The 11,041-nt window shown below is 40.5% G+C and overlaps 1 pseudogene; it reads right to left on the reverse strand.

Moving 5' to 3' along the window:
• Positions 1-4,506: 4,506 nt before the first annotated feature.
• LOC137235479 (protein RCC2 homolog pseudogene) lies at positions 4,507-5,855 on the reverse strand (annotated as a pseudogene).
• Between the last annotated feature and the right edge of the window lie 5,186 nt (positions 5,856-11,041).

Below are 11,041 nucleotides of genomic sequence, written 5' to 3' on the forward strand. Positions count from 1 at the left end.
AAGAATCGCTCTGGCCATTCCCAGGTGAATGGCGGTCAGAAGCTTTCCCCACTTTCGTGGACTTCTACACACGGCTCCACCATCCCTTTTTGCCTCATCATGCGGTAATAAAAGAGGAGAGCACGACTACAAAAGTAAGAGTAGTTTTTAACGGAGCGTGTCCCACTGCCAATGGCACTAGGTTGAATGACGTGTTATACACCGGTCCCATACTGCAGGCCGACCTAACAATTCTGCTCCTTCGTTGGCGATTCTTCAAATATGTCTTTAACAGCGACATAGAGAAGATGTATCGCCAAATATGGGTAATGCCCAACCAAACCCAGTTTCAAAGAATAGTATTTCGCAATAATCCAGGGGATCCTACCAACGTCTATGAATTAAGGACAATAACGTTTGGAGTTAACTGTGCTCCTTATCTGGCAATAGGGACACTGCACCAACTAGCAGATGATGTAGAGACTTCATCACCCATAGCAGCCAGCATTCTGCGTACAAGCATGCACGTCGATGACGTGCTAGCAGGAGGCCACAGCATCGAGTCAACAATTAAAGCTCGGGAGGAAGTCACCCACGCACTACGGTCAGCACGTTTTTCTTTGCGAAAGTGGACTTCGAGCTGCAGCCGAATACTGAAAGGAATCCCAAAATCCCACTTGCTAAACGTAGATTTTCTGGAATTCGAGGATGCGAGTACAGTCAAAACATTAGGCATCAGATGGAACACGCATTCGGATTATTTTTATTTTACCGCAAAACCTATCGAAAATTGTGAGGTCCTGACGAAAAGGGCAATACTTTCAGCGGTCGCCAAACTCTTCGACCCTTTGGGATGGCTCGCGCCAGTCATCATAGTAGCCAAGATCATAATGCAAAACATCTGGCTGGAAGGAACTGACTGGGACGAGACAGTGTCCACGCGTACCCTAGATAAATGGCAAACCTTTATGGAGGACTACCCGGATATTAACAATATTCAGATACCAAGATAGGTAAATGTTGAATTACATGGGTTCTGCGACGCATCCGAAAAAGCCTATGCAGCTACAATATTTCTTAGGGCAAGGGTTAATGAGGAGGTCCACGTCAGCCTACTAATGGCGAAAACAAGAGTAGCTCCTGTAAAAACAATTTCCCTACCTAGATTAGAACTGTGTGGAGCAGTCTTGTTAGCCGAAACTTTAGAATCAGTGCGCGAAAACCTGAACCTAGGAAAATTCCATACACATCTATGGACTGACTCAACGATCGTTTTAGCGTGGATTAAAAACCTCGCTGCTCTTGGTCAACATTTGTTGCTCATCGAGTAACCATAATCGTAGAAAAGGTAGGGAACAGTGCCTGGCACCACGTAGAGTCTGCATCAAACCCAGCAGATTTGGCCAGTAGAGGGATGTCAGCAAAAGACCTAGTCGCAAGCTCCTTATGGTGGCAGGGACCTTTTTGGTTACAAGAAGACGACAATTCAAAGTGGCCAAATCAAGAAAAAGAGTATCAGACAAATATTTCGCAAAAGCGCGTAAAAGCCTTTACCGCATCAAAAATAAATGGGAATGAGGATATCCTAGAAAGGTTTTCAGAACTTTCAAGAGCCTTGCGGGTCATGTTATATATTATAAGGTTTTCACAAAGAACCAATCCTAAGACAAAATCTTCCTTTAAAGCAGAATCGTACTTCATTTCACCCGATGAAATTCAGGCCACGACAAGTCGTTTAATAATTATCTACCAACGGAAGCATTATTCGGAGGAAATTTCGAGTTTAAAATCCGGGAAACTCATAGGTTCAAAGAGTGAAATCCTGCTTCTTACCCCCCTTGTCGATGAAAAGGGCATATTGAGGGTGGGCGGTCGTCTTTCAGGGGCCAAGGATCTTCCCTACAGTGAACGGCACCCGTTCATTCTGCCGTATGACTGCCGGATCACACGACTTCTTGTCCAGTTCTTCCACAGGGATACCCTGCATGGTAAGAACCAACTTATGTTTCGTCGCCTACGCACAGAATATTGGATCCCTAGGGTAAAAAATATGATCCGATCGGTCATACTTAATTGCAAAACCTGCACCATATTCCGCAAACGGACCCAAACCCAACTGATGGGAGATCTACCTCCAGAGAGAACCAACTTTCCCGGGCTTTCACCAATACGGGGGTAGATTTTGGCGGACCATTTGACATCAAATCTTATAGCGGAAGAGGATGCCGTATATCAAAGTGTTACGTCTGCCTCTTTGTCTGCTTTGCCGCCAAGGGGATTCATTAGAAGTCGCGAGTGACCTCAGTACCGCCGCCTTTTTAGTAGCTTTCGTTCGGTTTGTCGCCAGGCGAGGATGTCCGAAGAACATATACTGCGACAACGGAACAAACTTCGTCGGTGCCTCTCGAGCACTTCGATCCGAACTCAAAGCTTTACTCGCCGATGCGCGTAACCAAACCCTATCGAAGTACTCCCACCAAACCCTTCAATGGCACTTCATACCTCATATGGGCGGACTGTGGGAAGCTGGAGTCAAAAGTTTTAAAAACCACTTCAAAAAGATAGCGTTGGACTATAAATTTACTATGGAGGAGTTCAGTACCCTTCCTTGCAGAGTTGAGTCTTGTCTCAACTCGAGACCTCTGAGCCCCTCCTCCAACGACCCGTCCAGCTTGGAGCCACTCACTCCGGGACACTTCCTCATTGGCGGTCATCTACTAGCCCCACCAGAGATTGACGTCAGTGAGAATCGTGCCTCACTTGTCAACCGCTGGGAGAAGCTGAAGGCATTACATCAAACGTTTTGCAAACGGTGGAAGTCTGAATATCTCACCGAATTGCAAAAACGCACCAAGTGGAAACACCCACAAGCCAACCTGAAACAAAGGGACCTCGTAGTCATAAAAGAGGAAAATTTACCTCCGAACGAATGGAGATTAGGACGAGTAACCAAACTCCAGGAGCCGACAATCGAGTTCGAGTCGTCGAGCTTGATACGGCGAGAGGACACACGACGAGACCAATCACAAAGTTGGTCTTGCTTCCTCCTTGCGAGGAGAGGATCGGAGATCTTTAATATCCCACTCCTCATTCTCCCTAATTCCACTTATTTTCTAGTCAGGGCGTGACACCGAATTAGGGATCTGAAGCTTGTCTACAATTCCTATTATCCTATTACAAATTAACCAAAACCAGCAAACCCTTCATTCAACACTCCTTAGGAACAAATTTCAAAACAACGATGCGGTTGGCCAATTGCATTGCTCTTTAAAATAAGTCTAGGTTTAAAAGCTTTCTTATCAGCCATGAAACTATTATACAACAGGAGAATTTCCTGTCTGCAAACCTATATTTTTTCTAAACAGTAGTACACCTTTGCAGATGGCATTGGGTTAAGATTGCCTAATGTTTAGTTATAAAGCTGAATATGAGCTCAAGTGGGAACGCGTGGGTTAGGCCATATCTATATATATAACTTAACTAATTCACCTCGGCGCAAGACTTGCTTTCATGCGCCCATGGCTTTGCTTTGGGCATGAGTGAAATGCAAGCTCTTATGTTTGGCGGAGCCATTCACACACCTCCTATAGTGGCGGAGTCACACACAACCGCTCCTTAGTTTCACGGAGCCAAAAAAACTGCCTATGTTTTGGCATGAATGAAATGTACGCTCCTATGTTTAGCGGAGCCATTCACACACCTCCAATTTGGCGGAGTCACATTCATACAAACAAAATAAATGGGGGCCAAACCAACACGCTCCCAAAATTTTACTCATGATAATGGCATATCTTCAACATGCTCCTCTAAGAATTGCATGGCTGACAAAAAAAAAAGTTTTTCCCTAAAATTTAAAAGCTGATAGCTTAGTGCACAAAGTTTTTTTCTCACGTGCGTGGAGCACAAAAAGTTTCCAATCATTTTTTATTTAAATTTTTATTTCAAAAAAACAAAATTACCCTATGAAGCACCGATCGGGGTATTGGAGCAAAACGATAATTTTGGGGAAATTATGTTTTCCGAAATTAGGCTCCAAAGCATACTAAATGGCTTTAGTAATGGAAAAAAAACCGGTTTCTAGCGCTGCTGTCCTCAAAGAACGCATCATAGAAATTTAGAACAGTATAACACCTGATAACGAATTTAGTAGCCTCAACGCAGCGACGGTTTCAAGATGTTATTAAAAAATAATATTATTTAGTGTAACGTGAAGCTATTCATACTAAAACAGGTTACTTGTGTACGGTATGTACGATGTTTTTTTGTTTCTTTCCCATAACTTTGCTCTTTTATGTTAAAGTGAGGGTTTTTGTAGTTTATTATGAAAATCAATAAAATAAAATGAGTCAGTTATACAACTGTATAATCCCAATTTTCAGAAAAATTATTAGCCTTTCAATCCAGCGGAAAAGCGGGTGTATGTAGACCTTTCTCCGTCACTGTCTACTTATTTTCCTACGCCACCCTGAATATGTTTAATAAATGTTGGATAAGTTTTAAATAAATACGTTTTTGCAACTGCATCACTCAGTCATCGATAGAATATTCTGGTAACTTATCATATTTCTGCTTAGTTGACCCGTGATCAGTATCTACTAGTAATATAGCATGAGAATAACCAATAGCAACCTGAGGTATTTTCATATTATCCTCGCCAATACCCAATTCCCCATAGGTGGGAGAAGCGCCCCATGCTATTAAGGTATCATCAGCTGATATGACAATAGAAGTATTTCCACAACCGATATCAGTAATGTTCCACCCAGATAAGTCCTGAACAGGTTTTGGGTAAATATTTGCTTCTCCCGTCTTCTTATTTTGCCCAAACAGAAAGAGTACGCCAAGCTCGTTGATGACAAGACTAAAAGTTGCGCCACAATATACATTACGTCCACCACGTCCTTGAATGTCGAACATTTTTTTTAACGAGGTACCATCTCGTCCTTAGGCTCTGCATGACCAAGGCGCCCAAAGCCGCCAAATCCCCAGCTATACACACGCTTCTTAGAATCAATGGCGACCGTATGATTATTACCGCAGGCGAAGTCGACAATTTGAACGTTCTCTACAGGTATTACATGTCCTTCCTTGCTTTTCTCAATATAAAATACGATCTTTTTTGGAGACGTTTCAAAGTGAAAAGATAATTTTTTCGCATTGACGAAATACTTTGCATCGGTGTTATGTCCAAATTGACCGTATTCGGGTAACCCAAATGTATGCAAATTACCTTTAGTGTCGAGAATCACTGAAAACTCGGCTCCACAACATATACGAATAATTGGCGAACCACGGTAGTTTATTGGGGTTGGGATATTTACCACCGGCTGGGTGTTACCTATACCACATTGGCCAGACTTATTCTCTCCGCAGGCATAAACAGTACCTGTCTCAGTCAAAAACAGGAATAATAGTAGGTGTTTCGCATATTTTCACATCAGGTAATCCCAAGTGACCGAAAGGATTGCGGCCAAAATAAATCGCTTACGATCCATTTTTATTAGAAGGGTGTGAGCAGAAGTCGGACTACTTGCACAATAACGATACTTTTCATCAGAAAATCGATGAAAGTTATAAAGTTTGGGTCGAACCTTCGCCACATTTTTGCGGTCCCGTTTGCCAGTCAAATCCCATGTCACCATTCCGAAAATTAGCAACTGACCCGGAGTTTTGTCCAGGGATGCAAGTAGATCTTCTGGGAATTTCGTAGGGGGATCTAAATCCTCATTAGGAATTAAAACCTCCACTTGGTCTGCGGTAGACTGGCCGTTTTCACTGGAAGCATCGCTTAACACAGCTTTGAAATCCTCTTGCTTTTTTGGGCGACGTTTGTTAGGGCCAGCACCGTTTCCACCAACTTTACGTTTTGCAGACATATTGCTTATTCTTTAATAAGATGATGTATGGATAGATATTGTACTTCTACACGAAAAAAAATGTATTCTTTTTTCGGTTATTACACGGAATTTTAAAAACGGGTACAGCAAAAGCGGTGCCGTAGATCTCAAAATAAAATTATTTTTATTCTCACCTTTTATTCGTGTTTTTGGCTTGCATGAGTCTTATTTTTTAAAAGTAAAACCCTTCCTTCATATAAAATCCTGAAATTTAATGTTACATTTACCATGCAAAAATTTCAAAAAAATTCGGGCGATTAAACCGTAGAAAGCGACGCTACAAAGAAAACCACTGCGTTTCCTGGAAATAAAAAGGGAAAAGTAATGACTAAACAAAAAAGATAAAATCGATCAGTATACTATGTACTCACCACCGCGTGTTTTACGTTCATGATTTTTTTTCATTCAGGAAGTGGAAAAGTGTAGTAAATGTCAAAATTTCTACACTTCACGTCTGACCGTCAAGTAGTCAAGCATCACAAATCACACATTGAAAATGGTGCATGCATGAGTTCAAAATTGCTTCGTTCTGCGCATCTACGTCACACTTGACTGCTTCAGCGAATGAAGGAAAAAAAAAAACGAGAGCTGAAGGAGAATTACGTAAAAATTGCCCATACAAAACAGCTGAACTAATGTTTACATGCGCAATGCGCCACCATATATAATTCCAGCATGGTCAAGCATTGCAACACAGACGTTAGGCCTCACGCACTTCGAAAACCACATGTTTGCCGGTGGCAAAATCCTGAATCAGATAAATAATTTTGCATGTAAATGCAACATCAACGATTTGCGCCAGGTAAATCCATACCAGAAGTTTGGTTCAATTGGTGAGCCAGATAATTTGTTAATTACTTCTTTAGCAACGCTGCGTTTAATAAACCTACTTTTCAGAAATAGATGTTGCTGCTTAGCCTTTCGCCGTATGTGTTAAATGAAAAACAGCGGCGGCATCTGCCTATCACATTTCGCGTGTCCGAAAATTTCACGACATCTGCTTCTCAAGTCTCTCCATGATCCAGAGCATTCCCGTGAGAATTGAGCGTGAGCCGGAGCTGTAAAACTTAGTGGAAGACAGCAATTATCGACACACACGTCGAAAAATAATGTTAAATGGTGAAAACGCAACTGCGCAAGTTTTTTTAATACACTTACAACAGTCAAGTTGCGAATTCGTGGGGTGTGGTGTCATGCCAGGTGTGGTAAAACTAAGACGCACCACGAATTATGTAGCGCCAGCTCCGCGACATCGACCGACCAAAGCTGAAATATGTAAGGTAAAATACCAAAGCACCATCTACATGGTATGATGGGTGCTAAAATCAGTTTAGCCGTTTTTTCTCTTTGCCCCTTCTTTATAATAATAGCAGATAGTAAAAAACATCCTCATACATAAACCCATTAGCCATCCATGTTGACGAAATCAACGTAATAACACTTGATTATGTTTTTAGAATGACTCGTTTCACGGCAACTCGCGTCAAGTCAGAGGGGCGTTCCAGGAATTTCTCCGTGCCATGCCGCCTTTGCGCCGCAAATCACGGCGTACGATTCTGCGCACAATACCGCAGGATGTCCACTAAAGAGAGGTGGCAGGCGGTTCGAAAACATAACTACAGCATCAACTGTTTGTCCCCTTTCCACAGTCACGAGGTGTGCACAAGTAAGGACAAGTGCTGTCGATGCAACGAGCATCATCATACTACCCTTCATCGGGACAAAACCAAGGAGTGGAGGCAAACAACGAGCGACCTCCTCGATGACGGAAAAGCTCATACGGGGTCTTATCCCTGGCCCTGACAGAAAGACCCAAGTCTTGGGCGCAACAAATGGATGATCAGGATGCAGAAGAAGAATAATCAAGAATAGCGACATTGGCCCTCACGGAAAGAACCAAGTCTTGGGCGCAACAAAAAGAATGGATGATCAGGAAGAAGAAGAATAAGAAGAAGCAAGATTAGCGGCATTGGCTACCCTACCTAAACAACAGGGCGGCTCTGAAACACGTCCTTTCCGACCGCTATTACGGCACGAACGACAACGACAATTAGAAACCGAAGCAGTACGAGCAATTGGGAGCCAGCAGCAATCACGCGTCGGTGGCTCTGAAACACGTCCTTTCCGACCAACCGACAACCGACAACCGATCGTTCAGATAGAACGATTTTTAGCCATTTCTCCCTTAATTACCAATATAAAAAGGTCAAACTTGGTGATATTTATTCTAATATATCATAGAAGATTTCCTGAAAAAATCACTTTGATCGGAGCTATATGTATATAGTATATACCTATCCCATACAACCGATCGTTCGGATAGAAAGTTTTTTGGCCATTTCTCCCTTTAGTTTCCAATATAAAAAGGTGAAACGTGGTGATATATATCCTAATATAATAGAAGATTTCCTGTAAAACTCATTTCGATCGGAGCTATATATAATATATATCCCATACAACCGATCGCTCAGATAAGGGGGTTTTTGCCATTTTTTTATATTTATCTTAAAATCGTTTAGGTATATACATCTGTTCACTATATATTTCTTATATTATACAGCGCATTTGGAGATTACGAATGGGATAAGATTATTGTTCAGTCCCATTCATGAATGGTATGGAATCTTCGGCACAGCCGAAGACAGTCCCGTCCTTACTTGTTTTTGTTTATATTTCCTTTACTTATGTATCTGTTGTGCTGATTTTTGTTTGGCGAGTAAAGTGGAATGTTTATGTCGAAACTGTTTTTTTTTTTTTTTGTTAAATTAAGTGTAAGTTTTGATTAATGTTGTAATTGTGTAATCTTGTAACATTTATATTGATCACTTAACATTTTTTTATATTAAGCAAAAAAAAAAAAAAACCAAAAACAAAAAAAGGGAGAAAAGGCTTTGAAGAGATTTACAAGGTATAATCGAAACAGCTGTCGCCTTGTCCGTCCTGATGTCACGTTGTTTAAATTTTTCCCAAATTATTAAATAAATTATAAAAAATTAAAAAATTGCTTCAAATAAATGTTTTCATACATTTAAAAAAAAAAAAAAAAAGCAATATGGGCAATCCCCGATTATTAAAAATCATACAAACAGACAAAATTGGTTAATTCGTTGTAGTTCTATAAATAGAACGAAAACAGCAACAAAACCAAAGTTTCTTTGAAAACCGCCGTACCAAGCATAGCTTTAACACATAATTGCATACAAAGTATGCAATGTGTAAAAGATTAAAATATGCAAAAAGAAGGCAATTGGGAAAGACTTCACAACAGGCATGACGTAGCTGAATGCGTTTACAACCATTTCAACTATCGTAGGGGTGCGAGTTCGACTCCCACTCCCGGGAGAAAAGGCTTTGAAGAGATTTACAAGGTATAATCGAAACAGCTGTCGCCTTGTCCGTCCTGATGTCACGTTGTTTAAATTTTTCCCAAATTATTAAATAAATTATAAAAAATTAAAAAATTGCTTCAAATAAATGTTTTCATACATTTAAAAAAAAAAAACAGCAATATGGGCAATCCCCGATTATTAAAAATCATACAAACAGACAAAATTGGTTAATTCGTTGTAGTTCTATAAATAGAACGAAAACAGCAACAAAACCAAAGTTTCTTTGAAAACCGCCGTACCAAGCATAGCTTTAACACATAATTGCATACGAAGTATGCAATGTGTAAAAGATTAAAATATGCAAAAAGAAGGCAATTGGGAAAGACTTCACAACAGGCATGACGTAGCTGAATGCGTTTACAACCATTTCAACTATCGCAGGGGTGCGGGTTCGACTCCCACTCCCGGGAGAAAAGGCTTTGAAGGGATTTACAAGGTATAATCGAAACAGCTGTCGCCTTGTCCGTCCTGATGTCACGTTGTTTAAATTTTTCCCAAATTATTAAATAAATTATAAAAAATTAAAAAATTGCTTCAAATAAATGTTTTCCTACATTTAAAAAAAAAAAAAAGCAATATGGGCAATCCCCGATTATTAAAAATCATACAAACAGACAAAATTGGTTAATTCGTTGTAGTTCTATAAATAGAACGAAAACAGCAACAAAACCAAAGTTTCTTTGAAAACCGCCGTACCAAGCATAGCTTTAACACATAATTGCATACGAAGTATGCAATGTGTAAAAGATTAAAATATGCAAAAAGAAGGCAATTGGGAAAGACTTCACAACAGGCATGACGTAGCTGAATGCGTTTACAACCATTTCAACTATCGTAGGGGTGCGAGTACGACTCCCACTCCCGGGAGAAAAGGCTTTGAAGAGATTTACAAGGTATAATCGAAACAGCTGTCGCCTTGTCCGTCCTGATGTCACGTTGTTTAAATTTTTCCCAAATTATTAAATAAATTATAAAAAATTTAAAAATTGCTTCAAATAAATGTTTTCATACATTAAAAAAAAAAAGCAATATGGGCAATCCCCGATTATTAAAAATCATACAAAAATCCAAAGTTTTGTGTCATTAGTTTGTAAGTGCACTCTCGTCATGTATGACTACAAATAAATAAATAAATTATGTGAGTTACTAGCAGATATTTTATATTGGCTTAAGCCTATACTTATGGACCTTATTTCCTTCTCTTTATTGTTCCTATCACTATTTCCTACTCTATGTGGTATTAATGTGAAATTGTTGTTTTTATCAATGCTCTTTACCTTATACTGTCCCTTATTTTTATTATCTAACTTATTGCCCGGGTGGGAGAGCTGCCCACCTTTAGTTTTCCGCGTACACCGAACTACCCGGGGTGGGAGGATGTCCTCGATATAACACTAACATCTGACTCCCGGGAGCTTACGGTAAGAAACTGGGAGGTGTCGAAAAAAATGTCCCTGTCGGATCACCGGTTGATCCTTTTCAACATAGACTGGGAAAAAGAAATAATTCAGCCCTACAGAAACCCTAAACGGACGTCCTGGAGCCTATTTGACAAGATGGTTAGTGATAGGCTCCATAGAAGTAAGACGCCTATTCAATCTACAGACGGTCTTGACGTCCGAGTCCGGTCTCTGGAGAAAAGTTTTCATGTGGCCTTTAAAGTCGCCTGTCCAATTTCGAGGAGCCAAAAGACCTTCCCACCTTGGTGGGACAAAAATCTCAGCGACCTGAAGTCAAACCTGAGGAGGGTCTTCAATGACTGTCACTTCAGGAACG

This window comes from Eurosta solidaginis, chromosome X (genome assembly GCF_040869045.1).
Source record: "Eurosta solidaginis isolate ZX-2024a chromosome X, ASM4086904v1, whole genome shotgun sequence".
NCBI classification, from domain to species: domain Eukaryota; kingdom Metazoa; phylum Arthropoda; class Insecta; order Diptera; family Tephritidae; genus Eurosta; species Eurosta solidaginis.